Below are 25,092 nucleotides of genomic sequence, written 5' to 3' on the forward strand. Positions count from 1 at the left end.
ACTTGGGTGTATAGGTGAACAATTCGATTAGCAGGGGCTTGGGACAGCCTCATTCTGGTTGAGGCTGTATTCTATGTCAAAGGCTAGGTCATTCTGAATGCCTCTAGACACTGTTCCCCGAGGAGAAAAAAAATAAGTGATTTTTTTTTTACCATTTAATTTTCTGAAAAAAATGTTAATTTATCCTTCAGTGACAAGTTTCATGGGTTGAATACAAAAAGAACACAAATACCTAAAAATTTTAAATGGCCCAATCAAATGTATAATGACATGTTTTTAGTTATTTGAAATGAGTCTTGGGTCCAGCAAGTCCAGCAATAAAATAAGCCTTTCCCTGGCTTATTCTGTCACTTGGGATGGATTCCCAGCTAGGGGATTTGTATAATAATAAAGATCATGGACAATGTGTCTTGGCTAACCGTATTTACAAGCCCCTTCAACCCTTCAACCCCACCGCCCTTTAACTTAAACCATTGTCCCAACCCTCTCATACCATGGCAATGGATTTAACCTTCATTAATAATCTCATCACAAAAACTTCCAAGATTTTGTTATTTTTTTGTGCCTCTCCATTTGGTATATCTTACAAACTTCACTGAATTGGAAAATCTGAAAAAGTTCAAATGATGTGTTTCTTGTGGGAGGGCTGCCAAATTTAGTAAATAAAAATGGGGGAAGCTCATTTAAAGTTTAATTTCAGAGGAATGACAAATAATGTTTTAGTGTAAGTGTGTCCTAAATATTGCATGGGACATACTTACATTAAAACATTACTTGTTTATGTGAAATTCAAATGTAACTGAATATCCTACCCTTTTTCTGACAATGCTGCCTCATAGTCCACCTTCCCCATTTAATAGGATCCAGAAGCTTGCCAAGATCACAAGGTTGGTGTTGGTGATGGCAATAGCATCTGATTTTTATAAACGGTTTATTAGGGGCCAAAAATAGTGAGCTTTCTGAATGTATAATTTGGTATGATTTGCTTAAATTAATCAAAATGAAACATTAATCTATTTTGTGTTGAATTGTCTGAAAATTCATGCATTCATTATTTATTGAGGTCCGACATCTTGCCAAACTCTTAACAAGCACTGGGAAAATGGCAGTGAACAAAACAGAGTGGTGTTTTCATCAAGGGGCCTAGGAAAAAGACATTCACTAATCATCTCATAAATGCACCACAATGAAGAAGAAATGCAGTGGAGAAAAATAACACATGTCATGAGGAAGTAAACAAGGAATCTATTTACCTAGGAGGGCAGTGATAGGGAAGTCTTCATATACTATTTATTGACTTTCTGCTTGACAACTTAACAGACTGGATACAGTTTGTGTCTGTAGCTGACTCCATTTTTAAGAACAGTAACCAACAATCTGGCTGACGGTTTAAACTACTAGGTAAGCAGAGTAAATGAGTTTTCCAACTCATCTTCAGTACTTCCCATCAATGTAACTATATGAACATTTACATGGATTGTCTAATGTTTGTGACCTCATTTGAGTGTACATAGGAAATTCTGAGAAAGAAAAGTGAGTATAATTCTCTTACATTTTTCCATCCAGATATTAGATATTATCCTGAGATAGGATGATAACCCCATCTAGAGTTCATCATGGGAAATTTTTCTACAACGAAGAAACTATATGAAAACTGAACATTAGAGAAAAATGGCAGGAAAATAATACCAGGATCCATCTACATGATTTCTGTGTATGTTGTAGGTCCAGGGAAGGTGGGTATAAATAGACCTTCTTGCTAAATTAGACACTTATGTACATGGACATACATGCAGATATTTGAGCAGAGCTTTGTGAAAATCAGCATGTAGTGAAATGAACAGAATGGACCTCACTCCTAAATATTCTTTTGCACACTAATAAACACCATGCTTTGTGTGTGTGGGTGTGTTCCAATAAAACTTTATTTGCAAAAATGAACAGGTTGAATTTGACCATCAGGCTGCAGTTTAATGACTGCTGGTAATGACTGCTGGTATAAGTTATTCTTTATTTTTTTTTTTAACATAACTGTCCCACATGGAAACATTTGAAAACTCAAAGTACATCTGCTAATGTCTTTATTGAAAGCAGCATGTTCAGTCTTTTCTTTGAAATGAAAAGTGTCAACCATCACTGTAATTCTTAGAAGTGAGATGTTAAAATTCTGTGGTGTCAAGAATGGGCTCATTGTGTGCTGCTGATAGTGCAGACTCCTACAAATGTTTCATTGTACTTCTGAGCCTTGTTAATGATCTGTGCCTAATGGATCATGAAGAGCGGTTTGAAGCCACCTTTTCCCTGAACATCATCAACTCTCAATACCTTGTCAAAAAGCACTGGTGGTTGTCATGAAGACATCCCCCAAGTGTCCCTTCACCAATGCAACCATCAAATACAGCTGAAGTCTTTGGGAAAATGGCAACAAAAGTCAAGGGGAGTTCAACAGTGCATATCTGAGCTCTAAAAAAAAAAGCTGAAATAATATTTGAGATATTTTGACAAGTGGGCCCTATACAGTGGATAAAGCAAGCTATTACTATTAAGCATATTCCATTGTTATCCAAATGGAATTTAAAAAAACTAGTAGTGATAGAATATTTTTTAAATTGGATGTTTTATACTTGCTATCTATTTAATATTAGGACTTTCCTAGAAGTACCATAATCATTCTTATCTTAACGACAAGTCCAGATCTCACTCATTCCATAAGTGGTGCAATGTGATTTACGGCCAAGTCTCTCTGCAGAGTGAGCTTATAAGCACCCTCTATAGTCCACAATTTTGTGTGCCATGACATGGAAACCTATTAACTCAGCAAATTTTTCAAAATTCCAGTAAAAATCATACATCTACTCATGAAAAAAGTCCCAGATTTACTTAACATTTTTCTTTGGTTTTTAAGGCAGAAGTAGGAAAAGAAATTGTGGAACATATACTCAGTGGAATACTACACAGCTAGTTAAAAGATGGAATAGTGCCTTTTAATACAAACTGCATGGACTTTGAGGTGATTATGCTAAGTAAAAAAGTCAGAAAGTACAAGAAGTATATCAGATGGTTTCACTTATGGTTTCACTTAGATTATAAATAAACAAATAACATTTCTTGGCAAAGAATAGCAAAAACAATTATTAGACTTACTGAAAAACACACTGGTTACCAGAGGGAATGGGAAGGAGGGATGGAAAAGGAGGGGAATAGGGCACTGGCATGTGAGATTCAGTGGAGGGTGAGAAGTATGTGGAGGAGTAAAATTGTAACCCCCAAATTACAAATGGATGTAAACTACTGACAAATTAATTTTTTAAATATTGCAAAATGTGTGTCTTTTTCTCCACATCCTGTGTGAGCCTACGTGCTCATGCATACACCAATCATGCCTTTCTCCAACCTTTACATTTATGCACACCTTATATAAAAACTTTCATTAAACTCATTCATCTTTTGGATTAGCCAGAGGAGACACTCGTAGACATTAATGTAGCATAGAAAATCAATACATCACAATTAGTAAAAGGCAATTGGAAAGCCTCCTGGCTTTTATTTTATTTTTACTCACACACATTCAGTTCATTCGAACAGAGAACAGTTTTGCTATTCATTTCATCAGCCAGAATTCTTGAACCAATGAAGCCAATGGACACTAATGAAAAGACATTTTTCATGTCCGTTACATTTGACTCAACACCAAGTTGCTTAATGAATTACATTTGGATTTCACCTCAGTGTTGATTAAATATTTAACATTTGGAACAAAAATACAACTGCATTTGGTAGGTTAAAGGTGAACCACAAAATGGTTTTTAACAACCAATTCTAGATGAAGTGTCTTATAGCAAACACTATTAAAAATTATCTAAACCCATAAACCAATATTTTAGCCTAGAAAACTGAAGCCCAAGAGATCACGTAGCAGTCTCAAGATCATCCAGCTAGATTTTGATCTGGCACTCCTTTTAGCTGGATATTAGGCTTATTTTGAGAAAAAGAAAATGAGATTTGTTTCTTTTAGGATGATCAAATCCTAATTCTCAGAGATTGGCCTTCTGTTTTGAACAGGTGTAGATGGTGCCTGACCTCAGGTTACACATGTATCTGACAAGTCCAGATGAAGTTTCTGCTCTAAGGGAAAGATCTGGATTTTAGCTGCTACCCCTGGGTTGTACAGGTTAAGTGCCAACATGTCTGAGTGCAGCATTTATTCTTGAAGTTGCCAACATCAGCTAATTGCAGATGTAAAAGATAAGATACCAAGTTCAAAAAGGGACTGCACAATGTGTTCATTGTGCTCCTTCCCTATTTAAGGACAATTGACCATCCTCGGAAAAAAAGCATATTGATTAAATCTAGTGGTCTTTTTTAAAGGCTCTTTCTGATTTAAAAGTGATTTAGAATAATTAACACTTAGTTCTTATTTAGAATTTATTTGGTGGGACAGAATTGAGAGCCCAGAAATAAACTCCCACAGATACAGACAACTAGTTTACAACAAAGGAGCCAATGGCTTACAACAGAGCAAGGAAAGTCTTTTCAATAAATGGGACTGAGAAAAGTGGACAGCCACACACAAAAGATGAAACTAGACCACTATAAAACACCATACACAAAACCAGTTCAAAATGAATTAATGACCCGAATGTAAGATCTGAAACCATAAAATAAACAGAAGAAAATGTAGGTGACATCAGCAGTAGAGATGTCTTTGGGGATTCAACTCCAAAAAGAATGAAACAAAAGCAAAATTCAAACACTGGTGAAAGAAACAATAATCAAAATAAAAGACATCCTATTGAACGGGAAGCAATATTTGCAAATCATACAATCAACAAAGGGTTAATATCCAAAATATATAAAGAACACATACAACTCAACAAAAAACAAACAGCCCGATTAAAAAATGGGCAGAAAATGTGAATAGACACTTCTCCAAAGAAGACAAAAGATGGCCAATAGGCACATGGAAAGATATCCATCATCTCTAATTATTAGGGAAATGCAAATCAAAACAATGATGAGAGTGGCTTCCCTGGTAGCACAAGGGGTTAAGCCTCAGAGCTGTGAAGCAATCCTCAGCCACTGCAGCACAGATCCCTGGCCAGGGAGGTGACCAACATGGCACAGCAGACCTCTCCTGCCTGCTGGCTGCTCCCCTCAGCAGTGTATTTCAGTCAATCTGCCTGTTCTGTTCCCCACTCTATCCCTGGTGAATCCTCTCATTCCCCCACCACCCAAACCTCTGGTCTGTACCCCAGTTCTTATATGCATAAATAAATAAATCTTTAAAAAAAAAAAAGGGGGGATCTCATCTCATCTCTGTAGAATTGCAATAATCAAAAAGACAAGAAACAACAATATTGGAGACAATGTGGAAAGAAGAGAAACCTTATTGTTGGTGGGAATTGGTGCAGCCATTAAGGAAAGCAGTTTGGAGATTTCTCAAAATTTTTAAAATAGAAATTCCATATGATCCAGTTATCCCAATTATGGGTATTTATGTGAAAATACAAAAACACTAATTTGAAGAAATATATGCACCATCATGTTTCCTGCAGCACTATTTTCAGTGGCCAAGAATTTGAAACAACCTTAGTGTGCACAAGTCAATGAATAAAGAAGATTTGGTCTATATACACAAGGAATAGTATTCAGCTATTAAAAAAAAAGATGAGGGCCTCCCCTGGTGGCACAGTGGTTGAGTGCTGGGCTGCGAAGCTGCCCCAAGCCTCTGCAGCACAGATTTAATACCCGGCCGCCTAAGAGGGTCCCACATGGCACAACAGACCTCTCCTGCCGCCCACTGCTCCCCTCAGCAGTGTGTTTTGTCAGTCTGCCTGTTCTGTTCCCCGCTCTAGTGAATTCTCTCACCCTCCCGCGCTTGACTGTACCCAGTGCTTGTATAAATAAATAAATAAATCTTTAAAAATAAATAGAAATTTAAAAAATGATGAAATCCTGCCATTTGCAACAGCATGATGGGCCTAGAGGGAATTATGCCTAGTGAAAAAGCCAGACAGAGAAAGAGAAACACCACATGATTTCACTCATATGTGGTATGTAGAGAAAACAAACAGATGAACTAAATAAACTAGAATGTTGGACTAAAAGAGCAAATAAATCATTAAAGTAAGGGATAGGGGATGAGGGATGGATCAATCAGGTAAAAGGGGTCAACTGTATGGTAAAGGATAGAAATGGACTTTTACTGGTGAATTTAATGTAGTATATATGTTATAGGGCAGCCCCGACATTGAACAGGTTGCCTGGCTGTGGGTCCTCACCCGCACGCTTAAAAGGGACTTATTAATACTCCACTACAGGCATACACAAAAGGTTAATAAAAGGTTTATTTACAAGGGAAAAGGAAATAAGGAAAATGTACAACTCAGGGAGAAAATAGGGAAATAAAGTCTTTAATGCGTCCTACCCAATCAGACAACCTGGAAACCCAAAAAACACTCCCAGAGCTGGCCTGACCCTGCGAGCTGGCGGAGAGCCAAAATGGGGGAACCCCTCCAAAGCCCACGTGTCTGGCTTTACACCAACCTGGCTGCTTAACCCCACCCTCAGGTCCCAGCCACCTTTTCTTTGGTGGTGATGGGATTTGGAGTTCCCAGTGTCTTTGGCTTTGGCCTGGGGTGGGGGTGGAGTCCACAAAGCCTGTATGAAATTAGCTTTAGGACATCCTTTTCCCCCTAACATATACACATTTATTTAGAATGATGTACAACTGAAGCACATAAAATTATAATGCAATGTTACCTCAATTTAAACAAATTTAATGTTATTTGGAGTAACAATGTTATTTGTAATGTTATTTGTAAAATTCCTCAAAGGAAGAGCTATTTCAATCCAATTAAATAATGCTTATATTACTGACATATAATTGATATAATAACCTACATATATTTAAAGAGTATTAGCTGACCCTAATGTCTTGATTAAGACTCATAAAAAGTTTGGCTCTTGTCCTGGAACATAGGTCTGCTGTGCTCTAATTAGAGTAGTAGTGTGGCTTCATGATCCACTTGTGTTTAAATTTGAGAATTCCCTAAAAACTGTCCACCACCTTATAAATATTGTGGGGCCTGGTATTACCAATGCGCTGGTTTATTCAGTATCCAGAATTGGGATGCGTATTCACAAATTTTCTGGATTTTGGGTTTTTTTTTAATTTCCAACTCAACTATGAGTTCTTTCTTTTCAAGATTTGTAGAAAATGAAGTGCCCTTCTTCTTTACACTGCAGCAGGAGTTCAGAAGAAAACAGAATACCAGGAAGGTGTTAACATTCTGAATTCCTGCGTATGCACTGTCCTCTTTTCATTCACAATTTAGCAAGGGGGCGGGAAGTTCTTTGTGGGGGGTGGAGAACAGATCTAGAAACAGAAACCCAATCCAGTTGCCCAAGGCTCCGCGCTAATAATACCCTCACTGTAAAACCTCCTTAGAGCTCCTCTTGACAAGCTCAGCACTCTTTTCCAGTTTTATGAACAATTCTTCTACTCTTAAAAAAAAAAAAGACCACACCAAGATGATGCCTAGTAGAAGACAGCTTTGATTTCACCATTTCCTGCAAGCCTGGTTTATAATAAGCTTTTTTCCCATGAGCTTTTTATTTGGGGGGCGGGGGGGAGGGAGGAAATAATTCTAATCAGAAATCCTATTTTCTGTGATTCAGATCTGTCTCTGACATTGATTTAAAGTGTGACCTTTCCTTCTCTGGATATGTGACATGAATCCCCTATGAGATAAAAATAGTCCATATGGACATATCTACCAGGAGATCACAGATATATATTCAAATAGAAGGGTATAGGTTTATTTGATAATTCATACTCAGCACACTTTAGTGAAGTATGTGCCACACAGCACCCCGAGCAAGACACCCACATCGTCTCTGCCTCAGTTTCTCTCCACTATAAAGTTATCAGACATGATAGACATGATGAGGATGAGAAGTGGGCAGCATTTTTCCCCAATGAACCAGCTACCTACTGATGTCGAATTTTCTTCACCAACAGTTTGTAGAAATTTCTAAGTCACTTAGGGCAATGTTCAGAGATAGAAATTCTAAAAATAGTGGCATTTAGGCGGAGAGGATGTCTTTAGTGAAAAGTAGGGAATGCTTGTGGCATCTGTGAACGCTGGTGTGTATTTTAAACTGTTGCGTATTCAGTGGTTATTTTTTAGGGTTTTCGTGGTTGTAAATTATTAGGAGAGTAAGTTTAAGCAACAAGCAAAGTGATGTCAGCACTGTATTTTACGACTACTAAAAGTTCTAGTATTTTAGAGAGCTTTTAAAGGGCACTCAAGAGTTACCTATGGCTGTCCCCCCAAATTTATTCTATTTTCCAAGCTTATTCTATTTTCAACACTCCCAGATAGAAGATAACCTCTCACTGACATCATCCAAGTAGCTACAGTGATATGACTATAAAGTCAAAATTTACATCAGAATTTGATCACTAAGTAAATTTTTCATTACTCAATTCTATCTGTTAACTATTGTACTAATTATATTCTAAAATTACATAGTTCGCTAGGTTTTTTTGAGGGGCAATGGAGATTGTTATATTCGAAATGAAGATAAATCTGTGTAGGAGAGAGAGAATTTAAGCTTTTCTTTGTATTTCAAATGCTTGGAATTAACTGAGAATATTCTAGATTCTGTTATAACTCTAGAAGAATTAATTATGCCTAAGGAGTTAGAATAATCCAAGTTCAAACACAGCCTCAGCAGATCTAAATCAATGAAGCAAATGGATAAAGAGGAAAGGATAGGCTTTAGGCAGACTTTGGCTAGAATTCTGGCTTGCAGCCCACGTCGTAAGGCTGAGAGCATTGTCTCTAGGATCCTGCTGCCCAGGTTTAAATCCTGATTCTGTTATTTGTCAACTCCATGACTTTGGACAAGTTACTCTGCTGCTCTCTGCTCCACTACCCCACTGTTAGAATAGTGCTTATCTCCTGGGGCTGTTCAGAATATTCAGAGTATTGATGTATTGAGTGATACAATCCATGTAAGAAGCTTGAGAAAGGAGCCTCACTGGTAGTGTAGGGGTTAAGCCTCAGTGCTATCAAGCCATCACTGCTGTGGCCTAAGTTCCATCCCTGGCCAAGGAGCTGACTCACAAGGTGCAGCAGACCTCCCCTGTCTCGCTCACTGCTCCCCTCAGCAGTGTCTTTCAGTAGATCAGCCTGTTCTGCTCCCTACTCTGTCTCTGGTGAATCCTCTCACCCCTGCACCTCGGGCCTACACCCCAGTTCTTCTATGCATAAATAAATCTTTTAAAACAATAATTTTTTAAAAAAGAGCTTGAAAGAATATGTAGCACAAAATTACAATTTAAATATATGCTATTATTACTATTAACCAGTTATGCACTCCGAAGCAAGTTCCTGCTCTTTCTATACCTCCGTTTTCCCCTCTGTGAAACAGGTATAAAAAGAGTGTTGAAAGAATGCAGCGAGATGAAGACAAAAAGCCATTGAGGACAGTGCCCGGGTAAGGAAGCCCTGGCTCATTCATAAGGTAGAATGTCAGCTGAGTGTCCAAATTTAATGGTCACTAGTCAGGAGACACCACACACTTGGAAGCAGCCGAAGGTGGTGAGGCCCGGAGTGGTAGCCAGCTTTATTTATTGTCAAGGCCAGCACATTCATCAACTCTCCTCATTAAAATTTGCCAATTAATGAGCAGTGGCATACCCCTTAGCAAAGGTCAGCAGCAACCTAAGCAAACTTATCAAAAATTCAAAGAGGTACAGAGTTTGGGAAAAGTTCATTCTTCCCTTAATTAACGGATCTAATTACAATCCTGACATAACAAAATGCAAAATGCACTCTTCAAAAGACACCGAGTCAAAGGTTTAACAGCCCAGATAACCTTCTCCTTGGTATGGGCTGACCCAAATGTAGGGGAGGGGGAAGAGGGAATCTTAGGATACAGTCAACAGGGTTGATGAAATGGCTTTTCAAGAAATTAAAGCTCAGTAGCACATCAGAATCCCAGAGCAACAAAGGAACTGAAAGGAAATAAAAACGCTCCCACATCCTGGGATCTGGGAGAACAGAGTCAAGGCTTCACTAATATCCCTTCTTAGCAGATGTCAAAGTGTTTATTTGGTGACCTTTCCTGGCTAGTTATGAATAGCACTTTAGCATCCTAAGGAGTCTGGGTCTGTAATTGCTGCCTTACTTAGATAAAACCTAATATACAATAAGATAGAATGGAGGTGCTATGTTTCAGCAGTTTCTGAAATAGGAGGTCTAGCAATTTAACTCAGGTACCACTCACCAGAAGCTTAGAGAAAAGGCAGTTTGACCTCCAGCTTGTCCTCTGAGGACACCACCAGATATCCTGAGAGAGTAAGCTCCGTCTCTGCCCCATGACAGGGGGTCAGTTTCATGGAGACTTCAAAAATTCTAGCCACTTCAAGTTTCAGTCCTTTATGTGAAAGTGAATGGATGGAATGATAGGACCATTAAGTCTTAGTGCTTCCCGCCAGTTTCAAGGGTGTTGCAAACTTTTAGATAGCAAGAGGTTTTCCACTAAGAGTGTTAGGGGGAAAAGGATGTCCCAAAGCTAATTCCATATAGGCTTTGTGGACTCCACCCCCACCCCAGGTCAAAGCCAAAGACACTGGGAACTCCAAATCCCATCACCACCAAAGGGAAGGTGGCTGGGACCTGAGGGTGGGGTTAAGCAGCCAGGTGGATATAAAAGGCAGACACGTGGGTTTTGGGGATCCCCATTTTGGCTCTCCGCCAGCTCCCAGCGTCCGGCCAGCTCTGAGAGTGACTTTGGGTTTCCAGGTCGTCGGATCGGGTAGGACGCATTAAAGACTTTATTTCCCTATTTTCTCCCTGAGTTGTACATTTTCCTTATTTCCTTTTCCCTTGTAAATAAACCTTTTATTAACCTTTTGTGTGTGCCTGTAGTGGAGTATTCATAAGTCCCTTTAAAGCGCGCGGGTGAGGACCCACAACCAGGAACCCGTTTAATATCGGGGTTGCTCTATAACAAGAGTATCTCAGAAAGTTCTTCAGTAGTTCCTAAGTGAGAAGCACATCCATGGGTTAGAATAAACATATCACACACAGCATATATTGTTGATCCGAAGAAGAAAGGGATGCTCAGAGAGAAGAAATGACTCTCCTAAGATCAAACAGAAGGGTGACAGTAGAGAACCCTGCAGCCCACCTGTGGCATCTCTGAAGTAGCAGTTCCAATATTCAATCATACATTTGTACAACAAATACTTAGTGCACATCTTTCATGTGTTGGGCATTTTTTACACACCAGGATGTGACTAAGAGTCCAAAGCAGACATTATCCTTCCCCCTCGTACAGTTTGCATTCTAGCAGAGGAAAATAGACAATAAACCAACAAATAAATAAGAAGAAAAAATACATCTAGTATCAGTGCTTAAAGAGAATTACAGTAGAAGAGCTCCTGGGTGACTACTATGGTCGAAATGACCAGAGAAGTTTCCACCCTCACCCCCACCACTGCTATGACATTCAGTTGAGACTTTCATGACACAGAGGAGCACAAAAGCAGGAGAGAAGAAGTGGTGCTAAAGCCAAAGGCTGCTTAAGAACAATGAAGCCCAAGGTACCTACAACTAAGAGTGAGGAAGAGCCTCGGTAGGAGCATCAGGCCATGAGTAGAAAATATAGGACTTTGTATAGCCACGATAATGTCACTTTTGGTGTGGGTCTGGAGTGCGGGGTCCTTGGGTTCACTCTGGGAAAAGTGTCACCAGAGCTTCCGTTTCAGCGACATGCGGCGAGTTTCCCAGGCAAGTTTCTCCATGAGACAAAGACATTAGTTATAAAGGGCAGGTTTATTAGGGAAGGGATGAAACAGTTAAAAACACTTGCAGAGACAGAAGCGGGCAGGAAGAACTGCCCCAGAAGGGACAGGTTTGCTAAGAGAGGCCTACATGGTTGCAGGCTGGCAGCCTTGACAGGTCACCGACAGGCAGGAAGCTGCTGCCCTGCAGAGGGAGAGTTGGTGAAAAGAGACACCTGCATAGTCACAGGTGGGCAGAGGGAGTGCTGCCCCAGCCAGTGCAGAGACTGCACTCATATAGTCTTCTTCTGTTTGGGAGGGGTCACTCCTTGTGAGCAGTCAGTTGGTTGCTAATTTTGGATAACCATGTAGAATTTGAAAGGGATCAGAGATTCTACAATGGGCTCAATCTCCATATCTTTACCTTTGGGGTCTGTTGGGCTCAGTCTCCATATCTTTACCTTTGGGCCTGTGCTCTAGACAGCAGTCTGATACCTGCTTGGATGTTATGCTTTGTAATCTAGGTGTCTGTGCCTAAGGATACTAGTGTCTTCCCAGCCTCCCCTTGCCTCAGAGCCTTGGAGCCTGGGGATACTAGTTTCTGCAACTGTGTCGATGATTATGTTAATCTCTATAATCTCTTCTGCCTCCACCTCCTTGTGTGAGCCACGTTTCTGGTCTTGTGGCACCTTCTTCTTTTAGTTTTCTTTCTATTCTTATCCTCCATCAATAAGGTGTATGAATTTTATTGCAAGTGCAGTAGAATCCACTGGAGGGTTTTAAGCAAAGGAGTGATCTGAATTCCCTTAAATAGATGGTCCTGGTTTACATGCAGAAACAGTAGATTAAAGTGTAAGGAAGGTATGAGAAGGGGCAGAGCCCATTCAGAAGGTTGCAGCAGGCTACCAGGTAAGAAATGACAGTAGAGATGTCAGTGGAGACCAAAGTAGGATCAGCAGAACTTAAGCTTATGAATTGAATCAGTGTGGGAGGAATGAAGTGAGAAAAGAGAGGAGAGAAGCTCATTAGGGGGTTTGGGGCTTGAGTGATGGGATGAGTGATAAAGACCGTTATTGGGATGAGGGAAAACAGGCTGTGGGTAAGCAGCAGAGGTGAGGCCAAATCTGAGATGCCTGTGAGACACCACCCTTGTGAGTTATCAGCTAGATAACTGGACGTTCTGGGAAGATGTTTGGGAGTGAGGCGTCCTGTTGAGAACCACCACCTTAGAGCTGCTAGTTACTTCAAGTCAGGGAAGTTGATGAGGTCACCCAGGCAAAAGAGAGAATCTTTCCAAAGGAGCAATCTACTGGCCTCCCTTCCAGGAGCAAGTTGGCTTTTTTTTCTTTCAAACACCCTGCAGTTCTTTGACAGTCCTTGAAAACAACAAAAGAAGGGGGGCAACGCCAGTGCCTCAGACACAGCGTGTTTAGAGGTGGTGCCTCTTCACTGTAATCAAAAGGCCCTCGGAGGTGAGACGTGAAGACGCACACTTTCTGTGATGTGCTGCAGAGTGAACCGTGGTTCCTCACTCAAGTCCTTCACAAAGAAAAAGAACAAGAAAAAAAGCCGCTTCCACAAAACTGTTGAGTTTTACCAGGTGTGCGTGTGAGGAAAAAGAAGCGCAGCGATCAGAGGCAACCTTCCCTCAGAGCCCGGTGTGAGGCTGCCCCCTCGTGTCCACTGACGCTGCTAAGTCACTCGGCCGGCCACAATCATTTTCTTAAAACTGTAGTTGGGTAGCAGCCTTTATTTCCTCTTAACTATTTTTCTTCGTTCGTTTTAAGTTTCCTGAGGTAAGGCTGGTTCACAATCACTTTACATTTTTTAGGGCAACAAGTTCACATCTCCTCAAATGTATGGTACCATTCCATGCCCATCTCCAAAGTGGCCGTAATACTCCACCTTAGTCCAAAGAGCTCTCTCACCTCAAACCCTCCCCTTCTGGTGAATGGTATTTAACCTAGAAACACCAAAATATCAACAGGTGGGCTTTTTAAAAACACATCTTTCCAGGGCCCAAATATAAATGAGTGGATCTGAAAGAGATGGTATATGCACACAGTGGAACACAATTCAGCGATCAAAAAAGGTAGTCTTGCCATTTGCAGCAACAAGGATGGAACTGGAGGGAATTATACTAAGTGATCTAAGTCAGAAGGAGAAGGACAAATACCAAATGGTGTCACTTCGTGTGGAATATGAAGAAACCAAACAAAGAGCCAGATAAAAGGCCACTAGAAGGGGAGTGGGAAGGAGAACAAAGTGGGGGCTGGGGGAAGCACAACTGACTATGGGGATGGACTGCAGTGTTTTGGGGGTGGGTGCAGTGTGGTAATGTAACAGGGTGGTCCCCAGGAAAGGGGGAGGTTCCCTGCCCCACCCAAGAGAGGGTGGAGCTGAGCAGGAAGAAGAGAAGCAGCAGAAGAGACTGAGGAAGGCAGCAGGATGGAGCCAGGAGACACATGAAGAAACTGCGCTTGTCTTTTGGTCGTGGACTGGGTGACACACATGTGGGTGAGACCCGTGGGGGGTGACAATGGCAGCTTTTATCTTGATGTTGATTTTGCTCTTTTCCTTCCGGGCTTGTCTGGTTGTTTCTGGCCCTTTTCTGTGGGTCCCCACTGGAAGATGCTTTAGACTTGTGACAGGCTTTGGGGCCTTGCTCTGGGCCAATCCCATATGGATGGACTTTTACCCACGAGGGGACGGGTAACTTTGGGTGCTTGATTTAGAAACTACATTATTTGCCTTTCCTGTATTGTTTCCTAATTGTATTAAAGTTCCTTCCCATTAAAGTCTCATATGTTTTGTGTTGATGCGGCGGATGGCAGAACCCATTTAGAATAGGCAGGTTTGTGGGGTTTGGGCTGCCCCTCTCCCTGCCCTATAACAGTAATAATACCCAAATGGGGAGATACTATACTCCTAAATCACAAAAAAAAAAAAAAAAAAGAATGTAAACCAGTGTTATCCCAATTAAAAAATGACCAGAAATCTCATCAATTAACCATTTGTAAAAATGTAAAAAAAAAACACCAACATCTTCCCCTATCATAAAAGGTATAAATCTCAAGCAATGATATGGATGGCTCACCAGATTCTAATAACCAGTGATCCTTAGTTCAGATGTCAAAGCAGGAATGTGGCAAGTGGAAGTAAAACAAAGGAGGAAACACGAAAATGAGTTATTGAGTTGTTTAGTTCTGGGTTAATTTCCCATCAGGGAACTTCAGAGGACCCACAAATAAAGCCTCAGAATTGCCCATCTGAAAGGGAGCAGTCTAACACATATTTCAGGCAACCATCATCCCCCATAATTAAAGGATTGCTCCCTTGTGTATCGAGGCTGAGCCTTTAAGAAGCTGACTGTCCAGTGGCTTCAGAAAAATTCCTGAGGCAGAAAACCAGAAAGACACCAGAGTACACCTGCTTGAGAAGGGACAGGAGCAGGAACCAAAACTATCGGCAAAGCTGAAACAAAGGAGGTGAGAAGACAAGGCCTGGGCATGACAGGCATCTGTGTCAACGAGGAAGAGTCTCACCCTGATTAATTTGGGAGAGCCATGTTCTGCAGAAGACAGTGTACCATACTAGCCACCTTGCTAAACTGTGAGATCTGGCAAACTTCTTTTCCCTCTGCAACTTAATTTCTTCATCCATAAAGTAATTATAATGGTAACTATAATTAAGTACTCTTCTAAATAATAAATGTGTTAATATATGTGAGGTGCCTAGTGCAAGGAGAAAAACACATTAAGTTGCTACCGTGTTGTTAATAAAATAATAATTATAAGAGTAATATCTCATTTGCTTCACTTGTCTCCAATTCCGGCTCACATTCATTGGCTCCATTTTGGTCTTGCACTTACTTAGTTGCTCCTGTTTATTCAGACATATGCTAGTTGTTGTGGATTGTTTCAGTCTTCCTTCCTAACAAATATTTGTTGAGCCTTAACTGTGCTTCAGACATTGTGCATACCTTATTCTGTAATTCTGAGAACGGTTAGCATTCTTATCTGAAGTGCTGAAAATTCATTGTTTGTATAAATACTGTCCACAATGAACCATATCCTGTGCCATACAAATACTTTCAAGTCTTTTCATGTCACACTGAAAATTCAACAAATAAGCCAGAGTTTACATCTAAATGAGTGTTCCTCTTAGTCACTGTGCTGTTTCATAGCCCACCTGCTCCCCTTCTCCATCTCACATATGTATTTAGGAAACAAGAGAGCTGGCATAGGGCCTCCCCTGGTGGCGCAGTGGTTGAGCGCTGGGCTGTGAGGCTGCCTGCAGCCTCTGCAATGCCCGTTCATTCCCCAGCCGCCGACAAGGGTCCCACCAAAAAAAAAAAAAAAAAAAAAAAAAAAGTTGGCATATTGTTTTTAACATATGTGAATATAAGAAATAATCTTGTCTCATTTGTAAGTATGTGCAACAAGGCAAAGAGACATACATTAACTAAAGATCACATGGTAGTCTTCTTTTGCCACTCCCGCTCCATACCTAACCTTCATTTGTGACGTGTAAAATAAGTATTAGCTATTGTATTCATCCATCAACTACTCTAAGTGCCCACTATAAGCTAATTGATGTATTAAGAGCTAAGGAAGGACACAGATGTAATTAAAATACGATTTATGATCTCCAGATCACTAATGTCTAACAGAGAAGATAATATTAAATACCTCTAAAAAAGAATCTTAAGAGTTTTATGGATGAAGTTGAATTGAAATGTAGGCAGAATTTCAGTAAACAAAAATGTGACAGAAAAGAATGCATTAGTAATAGTAGAAACAGTATAAAGAAAGGTCCAGAATCAGGAAATATGTATGCACGTCCTAGGACAACAAGAGCATGCACACTGATGAGGTTTTAGAGCATTTATCAGGGAAGTGAAGAGTAGGGAAGGGAGAAAGCTTCATGCCAGTTAAATAAATCTTATTGATGGAGATCTGCTTATTATCAAGTGCAATTACCAGGACACTGTTGGTGGAAGATTTCCAGTTCAGTATTTATCGGGGAAAAAAGATTTAACATGTAGGAGAATTGTTCAAAACAAGGAATTTCTAGGGGCCTCCCCGGTGGCGCAGCAGTTGAGCGCTGGGTTGCAAAGCTGCCCACAGACTCTGCAGCGCTGGTTTGATCCCCAGCCAGCGCTGGTTCGATCCTCGGCTGCTCCCCAGCCACCAGAGGAGGGTCCCACATGGCGCACAGACCTCTCCTGCCGCCCGCTGTTCCCCTCAGCAGTGTACTTCAGTTCCTCTGCCTGCTCTGCTCCCTGCTCTGGCTCTGGTGAATTCTCTCACCCTCCTGCGCTTCTGACTGTTCCCAGTGCTTGTATAAATAAATAAATAAATCTTTAAAAAAAAACAAGGAATTTCTATCATTAAGGTCACAAGCTCACGGAGCAATCTATCTAAATAGTATACATAGTATGTTATGTGAATCACAATTTACAAAATGTAGTCTACAGATTGAATGAATGTTTTACGCACGTTTTTTGAATGTAATACGAAGCTTTAACAAACAAAGCAATTCACTGGATGTGTGTTAAATAATTTCTTTTCAATCATTGGAGACTATAAACACTACCACCATCTTAGCACTAAAATGACATCCCAAGATGGTCAAATGGAAAAAGTGGTTTTCTCAGATGTTAAGATCAAGGTACTCTGGGGCAAAAAATGTTTCAACATTCTTTTTTTCTTTTACAGTAACTACTGCTTGTCAAACACTGCTTTCAGAGAATGAACAGAAGGAGTAAGTATTGAAAGCTGGGAGATCAGTAACTGTGGTAGTGACTTAGGTCAGAGATAAGACAGTCTAAAGAAGATACCAGGAGTAAAGAAGAGGTAGGTTTGAGAGGTAATGTATTAGTAAATTTTTTTAATATACTCAAAATTAATTGGATGGGGGCCTCCCCTGGTGGCGCAGCAGCTGAGCGCTGGGCTGCGAAGCTGCCTGCAGCCTCTGCAGCGCAGGTTTGATCCCCAGCCACTGGCGAGGGACCCACATAGAGCGCAGACCTCTCTTGCCACGCCCACTGCTCCCCTCAGCAGCGTATTTTGTCGGTCTGCCTATTCTGTTCCCCGCTCTGACTCTGGTGAATTCTCTCACCCTCCCGTGCTTCTGACTATATCCAGTGCTTGTATAAATACATAAACAAATCTTTAAAAAAAAAAAAAAAGATCAATTGGATATGGAAACAAGGCATAAATTGTGATTCTCTCCTAAGCTTCTAACTTGGACAAGTGGGTGAATTGTGATGACTTTTTCTGCATGTGTTTGAGAGGTAAGAGGAAGTGGTATATGATGAGTCCAGATTTCTTGAAGTGAGGAATATCTGGAAGATCCCAGAGAGACCATTTCAGTTCAATAGACCAACATGTCCTACTGAAAGTGGTACCATTTTGGATCCAAGCAGGACTTTTAAAAGAGTTGTAAGAACAAAGTTTGAGGATTTAAGAAGACTTGTTTTCCTCTGTAAATCTGAGTAAAAAAATCTCATTATTTACTGAAAGTTTTACTACTAACTCTTAGCTCCCCATATGAGCAGACATTCGGTCTTATTCATCTCTGCATCATTAGGACCTAAATTGTACCCAGCCCAAAAAAGTCATCCAGGAAATACTGAATTAACTAATTAATGTTGTAATAAGCCTCTGTCCTATTCTCAAGAGTCCAAAGGACTGCTGAAAAAGGAATCCACATCTGTAAATAAAGTTCTTTAGGAAGGGAAGGAGGAAAGAGAGTCTAGAGAACTTACCTTTTCAAACTTAAGAAGCAGATGCTATCTCCAGAATCCAGCCACCTGTTTCCTCCTACACACATCACCTGAGTCTTAGAGCAGAGAATAGCACATTTTTAAGAGGGAGAAGGTTAGGAAAAGGAGGAAAAAATGCCATGGTTCGCATCAGCTTTTTGACTTTCTGGTTCCACACATTTATGAAGCCTGATTTGATATCTTTTTGATACTTTTCCACCCTTCTAATGTTTTATTTTAACCAAGCTAATAGAGTACTCACTCCTTGCACCTGAAAGGTTGCTAGATTTAGTACAGTGTGAGTACTCAAGGCTGATGAAAACAAAGGAAAAATAGGAGAAAGCAAAGGATGAAAAAAATTTTTACCAAAACTGGCTTTCACCTACAGGACTTTTTAAGCCCACTAAAAGGTCAGTGTTTTAAGCACTCAAGTACTCCATAGAGAAGCTCATTTGGTTCCAAGTCGGAACAAGTAGCAACACCTGAAAAAGTAAAGAGGGACTAAATTATAGGTTGGTGACAAATCTGTTCCCAAAGGATGGCCAGTCACTGGAAAATTGAATCTAATACAAGAAAATGGGCCTCCCTGGTGGCGCAGGCAGTTGAGTGCCACACTGTGAAGCCATCCGCAGCCTCTGCAGCACGGGTTTGATCCCAGCCGGCCGGCAAGCATTCCATATAGCGCAGCAGACCTCTACTGTCTCACCCGCTGCTCCCCTTAGCAGTGTATTTCGTCAGTCTGCCTGTTCTGTTCCCCACTCTGTCTCTGGTGAATCCTCTCACCCTCCTGCATCTCTGGGCTATATCCCGGTTCTTGTATAAATAAAAATAATAATAATAATATAAGAAAATGTAAAGTGTCTGCTGTTTCATCAGTCCTATTGGTGTGTGAGGGAAACAGAAAGAAGACATAGTAGAATGGAGAAGCTCAATGCTGAAGCAGGCAGACATGGATGTGAAATGAGCCTGAAGAATGAGTCGGTTCATATAATCCATGGAATAGATCACTTGGGATGCTCTACTATACCCTGTTATAACCTCAGAGTTATCCAAGTATGGGTGTTAAAACTCAGTTTTTGTAAACCTTTTTTTTTTTTTTTCGTAAAAATGAACTTGAAATTTTGAAATATTCATCACCAAAGAATTCTCTGGAGGAGTTGGAAAATCACCGGCCTCCAGCTGGTACTTTGCTCTGTTAATGATTTGTATACTTCTGAACAAAAGGTTCAGTGCTCCTATTAATTACTTTAAAATGATTAATCTCCTTTTCTGCTACAGAGTGAGGAAGTCAAGAGGTAGACTGCCTAAGTCTTCTCTACATCACAAATATCAGAAATAGGGCCTCCCTGGTGGCGCAGCAGGTTGAGCTCAGCGCTGTGAAGCTGTCTGCAGCCTCTGCAGCACTGGTTTGATTCCCTGATGGCCAGGCAGATACCCACAAGGCAGGGCAGACCTCTCGTCTCGCCTGCTGCTCCCCTCAGCAGTGTACTTCGGTCCGTCTGCCTCATCTGTTCCCCACTCTGTCTCTGGTGAATCCTCTCACCCCTTGCACCTTGGGACTGTACCCCAGTTCTTGTATAAAAATAAATAAATCTTAAAAAAAAAAATCAGAAATGAGATCCTTTCCCTGTACACCCACCATAACCCTGCTCTCACTCAGTAGACCTATATAACACAGTGAGAAGACATGAAATTCACATCTATCTTGTTTCTACCCAAATTCTGGACGTAGAAATAGTGGGGCACAAACTTTCTAAACCAGGGCACATTGGTAATCATAACCATTCATGTCACGATCAGTATGTTCCCTTTGTGCTACACTCTCCCCAGTACATACTTTCACCCAAATTTTCCATGGCTCTTCAGAGTGTCCACAATTCGTTTTTTAAATACCACTAGGCTGAACCCATCTATTTTGCCTATGGTTGCTATCTTACCTCTATAGCCTCCAGTCACAAATTTGGGGCACAGAGGCAGCTATTCATGGAAAGAAGATGGTCATCTGCAAAGCAAGGAGAGGTGTGGAACAGAATCACCCCTCACATTTCTCATAAGGAACTCTCATCACCAATAGCCCAGGTTAGGATTTCTAACCTGCCGAACTGTGACTAAAACTGTTGTTTAAGTCACTCAATTTGTGGGTACTTTGCTATGGCAGGCAGCCCTAGCCTACTAAGACAGAGGGACACACAGTAACCACTGAAAAAATAAATCCCAAACCCAACATAACTCTGGTCTAGCTTATATCAATCACTATAGTAAAGGTCTAATAGAACAGTCCAAATATAAAAACTATTTACTTAAGTGTCTCCAGTCCTGATGATATCTGACTTTCATTACACATGAAGCAGTATATTTCTTGAAAGTATATTTCTTTAATAAAAGATTTATATTAGTCTGCTCAAGTTGCATAGCAAAATGCCATAGACTGGGTGGCTTAAACAACAGGACTTTATTTCTCACAATTGTACAGGCTGGGAAGTCCAAAATTAAGATGCTGGCCAATCTGATGTCTAGTGAGGGCTCTCTCCGTGGCTTGTAGACAGTTGTCTTCTTCTGTATCCTCACATGGCAGAGAAAGAGAAAAAATGTGTTCTCCGGTATCTCTTATTATAAGGACAGCAACCCTATCACATCCAGGCCCAGGCCTCATGACCTCACCAATCACTAATTGCCCCCCAAAACTATTTCTAAATCCCATCACCTTGAAGGTTAAAGCGTCAACATTTGAATTTGCTGGGTGCAGGGAGAAGTGAGACACAGTCATCCATAACAAAGGTATATTGTAGACTCCAAAGCAATAGTTTTAAAATTATGTTTAAAAGGCATAAACAAAAGATCGATAGTGTAGAAAATTGGAAACAAAACATATTTAATCTGTAAAGCAGGAACGGAAACAAAGAACAGATAGAATAAATAGGACACTAGCTACATGACAGATTGCAACACAACCATATGAATAATTACATTAAAGCAAGCAGTTTAAACATACCAATTATAAAGTAAAGACTGTGCTATGGGATTAAAAAGCAGGACCCGGGCCTCCCCAGTGGCGCAGCAGGTTGAGCGCAGCCCTGTGAAGCTGTCCGCAGCCTCTGCAGCACGGGTTCGATTCCCGGATCACCAGGGAGATACCTACATGGCACGGCAGACCTCTCCTGTCTAGCCCGCTGCTCCCCTCAGCAGTGCTTTCAGTCTGTCTGCCTGTTCTTCTCCCCACTCTGTCTCTGGTGAATCCTCTCACCTTCCCACAGCTCTGGCCTGTACCCCAGCTCTTGTATAAATAAATAAATCTTTAAAAAAAAAAAGCAGAACCCAAAAATATGCTAGCCACATGAAACCAACTTCACATATCATATAAGGACACAAGTAAATTAAACATGAAAGAGGGATTTAAAAAATTATAAAATAGGGCCTCCCCTGGTGGCGCAGTAGTTGAGCACTGGGCTGAAAAGCTGCCTGCAGCCTCTGCAGCACCGGTTTGATCCCCGGCCACCGGTGAGGGTCCCACATGGCACGAAGAACTCTCCTGGCACGCCCGCTGCTCCCCTCAGCAGTGTACTTCAGTCCTTCTGCCTGTTCTGCTCCCCACTCTGGCTCTGGTGAATTCTCTCACCCGCCTGTGCTTCTGACTGTACCCAGTGCTTGTATAAATAAATAAATAAATCTTTTTAAAAAATCATAAAATATTAAACAAAACAGACTTCAAAACAAGGGATATTCTCAGATACTAAGAGAGTATCACATAATTGTAAAGGGATCACTTCTCACAGATGATGTCACAGTGCTAACAATAGAGCTTCAAAACACATGAAGCAAAAACTGACAGACAAAAGGAAAAAATTACATGATACAAAATATTATAGATATTGTTATATAAATATAAATATCTATTTTCTATATAATAGTCGTGAGCTATTAAAAATTAACTTTTTTACTACAAATAGAGCTACCATATGACCCAGAGATTCCACTCCTAGGTGGACATAAAAAGACACAAAAACATTAATTTGAAATGAAACTTGCATGCCTATGTTTATTGCAGCACTATTTACAGTAGCTAAGACATGGAGACAACCTAAATGCCCCAAAACAGTTGACTGGATCAAGAAGATGCGGTCTATATACACAATGGAATACTATTCAGCAATCAAAAAAGAAAAACTCATGCCATTAGCAGGTATGTGGATGGAGCTAGAAGGGATTATGCTCAGTGAAATAAGTCAGAAGGAAAAAAGAAAAATATTGGATGGTTTTACTTATAGGAGGAATATAGGGAATCCAACAAAAGGGTAAAAAAAAGAGGGGGAGAGTGGGGGAGAGAGATAGACAGACAGACAGACATAACTTGCAGGTAAACTATAGATCTGAGGCATATAGCAGTGAAGGGAGAACAAGGAGGGAAGAGCACAAGGGACTATGGTGATGGGTCATGGGTAATGTGGTGTGGGGAGATTTATGGGGACTACACACAAGCAGAGAAATCAACTATTGTACAAAAATAAACAACAATGTAAGAAAAATTTTTTAAAAAGCAAAAATTGCAAACTAAAAAAAATTAAATTCTTTTAAAAATCATTCACAATAACAGAAGGAAAAAACATGAACTACTTAAAGATAAGTGGTACTAAGTACATATACATATATGCATATACATATCTATACACACACATAGATCTGAATGTTTAAAACTACAAAATATGATGCAAGAAAGAAAAAACCTCAATAAATGGAAATATATATATGTATCACATAAATATATTGAAAGATCAATATTTTTAAGATGTTAAATCTATCCCAAACTGATCAATAGATTCAACATAATTCTAATAAAATTCCAAAGTTTTTGTAAAAGCTTTGCTGGTTTTTTAAATCATATGCAAATTTAAAGGTATAAGAATAGCCAAAACAATTTTGAAAAATAAGAACAATGTTGACCTCACACTATCTGATTTCAAGATCTACTACAGAGCTACAATAATCAAGACAATATGTTATTGAAAGAAATGGATTTATAGATCAATGAAAAAAATAAATAATCCAAAAACAGACCTTGCATATGTAGTCAAATAATTTTAGACAAAGGTCTAAAGGCAAGTTATGTAGAAATCATAGTTTTTCCAACAAATGGTGCTGGGGAAAGTGGATATCAACACACACAAAAAAAAAAACAAAAATTAGTTCAAATTGGATCACAGACATAAATATAACACTGAAAGCTATAAAATGGCTAGAAGACACAGAAGAAAATCTTGTGACCTAGGGTTAGGCAAAGATTTCTCAGATATGACATCAAATGCACTATCCATAAAAGGAAAAATGAGTAAGTTTCACTACTTCAAAATTAAGAACTGCTCCTCAATATTATTTAAGAAAAAAAAAAGAAAAGTCATAGACTTTTATTTGCAAATCACAGATCTGGAAAAGAACTTGTTTATATTCGGAATATACAAAGAACTCTCAAAATGTATTAAGAAAACAACACAAAAGAAATAAACAAAAGATCTCAGCATACGCTTCACAAAAGAAAATGTAAGGCTAACTAAAATCCAGGTAAAAACATTCTTAACATCGGGCCTACCCTGGTGATGCAGGCAGTTGAGTGCAGCACTGTGAAGCTGTCCACAGCCTCTGCAGCACGGGTTCGATCCCAGCTGGCCGGCGAGAATCCCACATGGTGCGGCAGACCTCTCCTGTCTCGCCCGCTGCTCCCCTCAGCAGTGTATTTCGTCAGGCTGCCTGTTCTGTTCCCTGCTCTGTCTCTGATGAATCCTCTCACACTCCCGTGCATCTGGCCTCTACCCTGGTTCTTGTATGCATGAATAAATAAATCTTCCAAAAAATCTTAACATTACTGGTAATTAGTTAAGTTAAAGTCAAAACCCCAATGAGATATTAAAACAGCACAGTAAACAGTGCTAAGGTTGTCACCCATATGCACAAATGCAAGACCACCTGGCTCAGGTTCCAGCAACAACAGAGTTTATTTAACAAACAGGATATTGGAGAAAAGGAAAGAATTTCTAAGGTCACAAGTGGCCGGCTGTCTCACCCCAGAAAGTGTCCATAGTGTTCAGAAGTCTCAAACAAAGACCACTCGTGGGGCCTCCCTGGTGGCACAAGAGGTTAAGACGCAAACAATGAAGCAATCCACAGCCACTGCAGCACAAGTTCGATCCCCAGCCAGAGATACCCACATGGCCCTGCAGACCTCTCCTGACTCACCTGCAGCTCCCCTCAGCAGTGTATTTCAGTATATCTGTCTGTTCAGCTCCCCACTCTGTCTCTGGTGAATTCTCACTGCCCCCACCACACCTCTGGCCTGTACCCCAGTACTTGTATGCATAAATAAATCTTAAAAAATTAATTAAAAAAAAAAAACAAAGACCACTTGTGGAAGAGGAGGTGACACTGTAGCATTCTACAGTCACAGTCTGAAAGCTGGGAGAACACTGGACCAAGCAGTGACAGACTCAACAGCACCAGGAGGTGGTGCCAGAAAACCAGAGGCTGTGGACAGCTC

The sequence above is a fragment of the Talpa occidentalis genome, unplaced genomic scaffold (genome assembly GCF_014898055.3).
Source record: "Talpa occidentalis isolate TD23 unplaced genomic scaffold, MPIMG_talOcc4v2.1 talOcc4.17, whole genome shotgun sequence".
Taxonomy (NCBI): domain Eukaryota; kingdom Metazoa; phylum Chordata; class Mammalia; order Eulipotyphla; family Talpidae; genus Talpa; species Talpa occidentalis.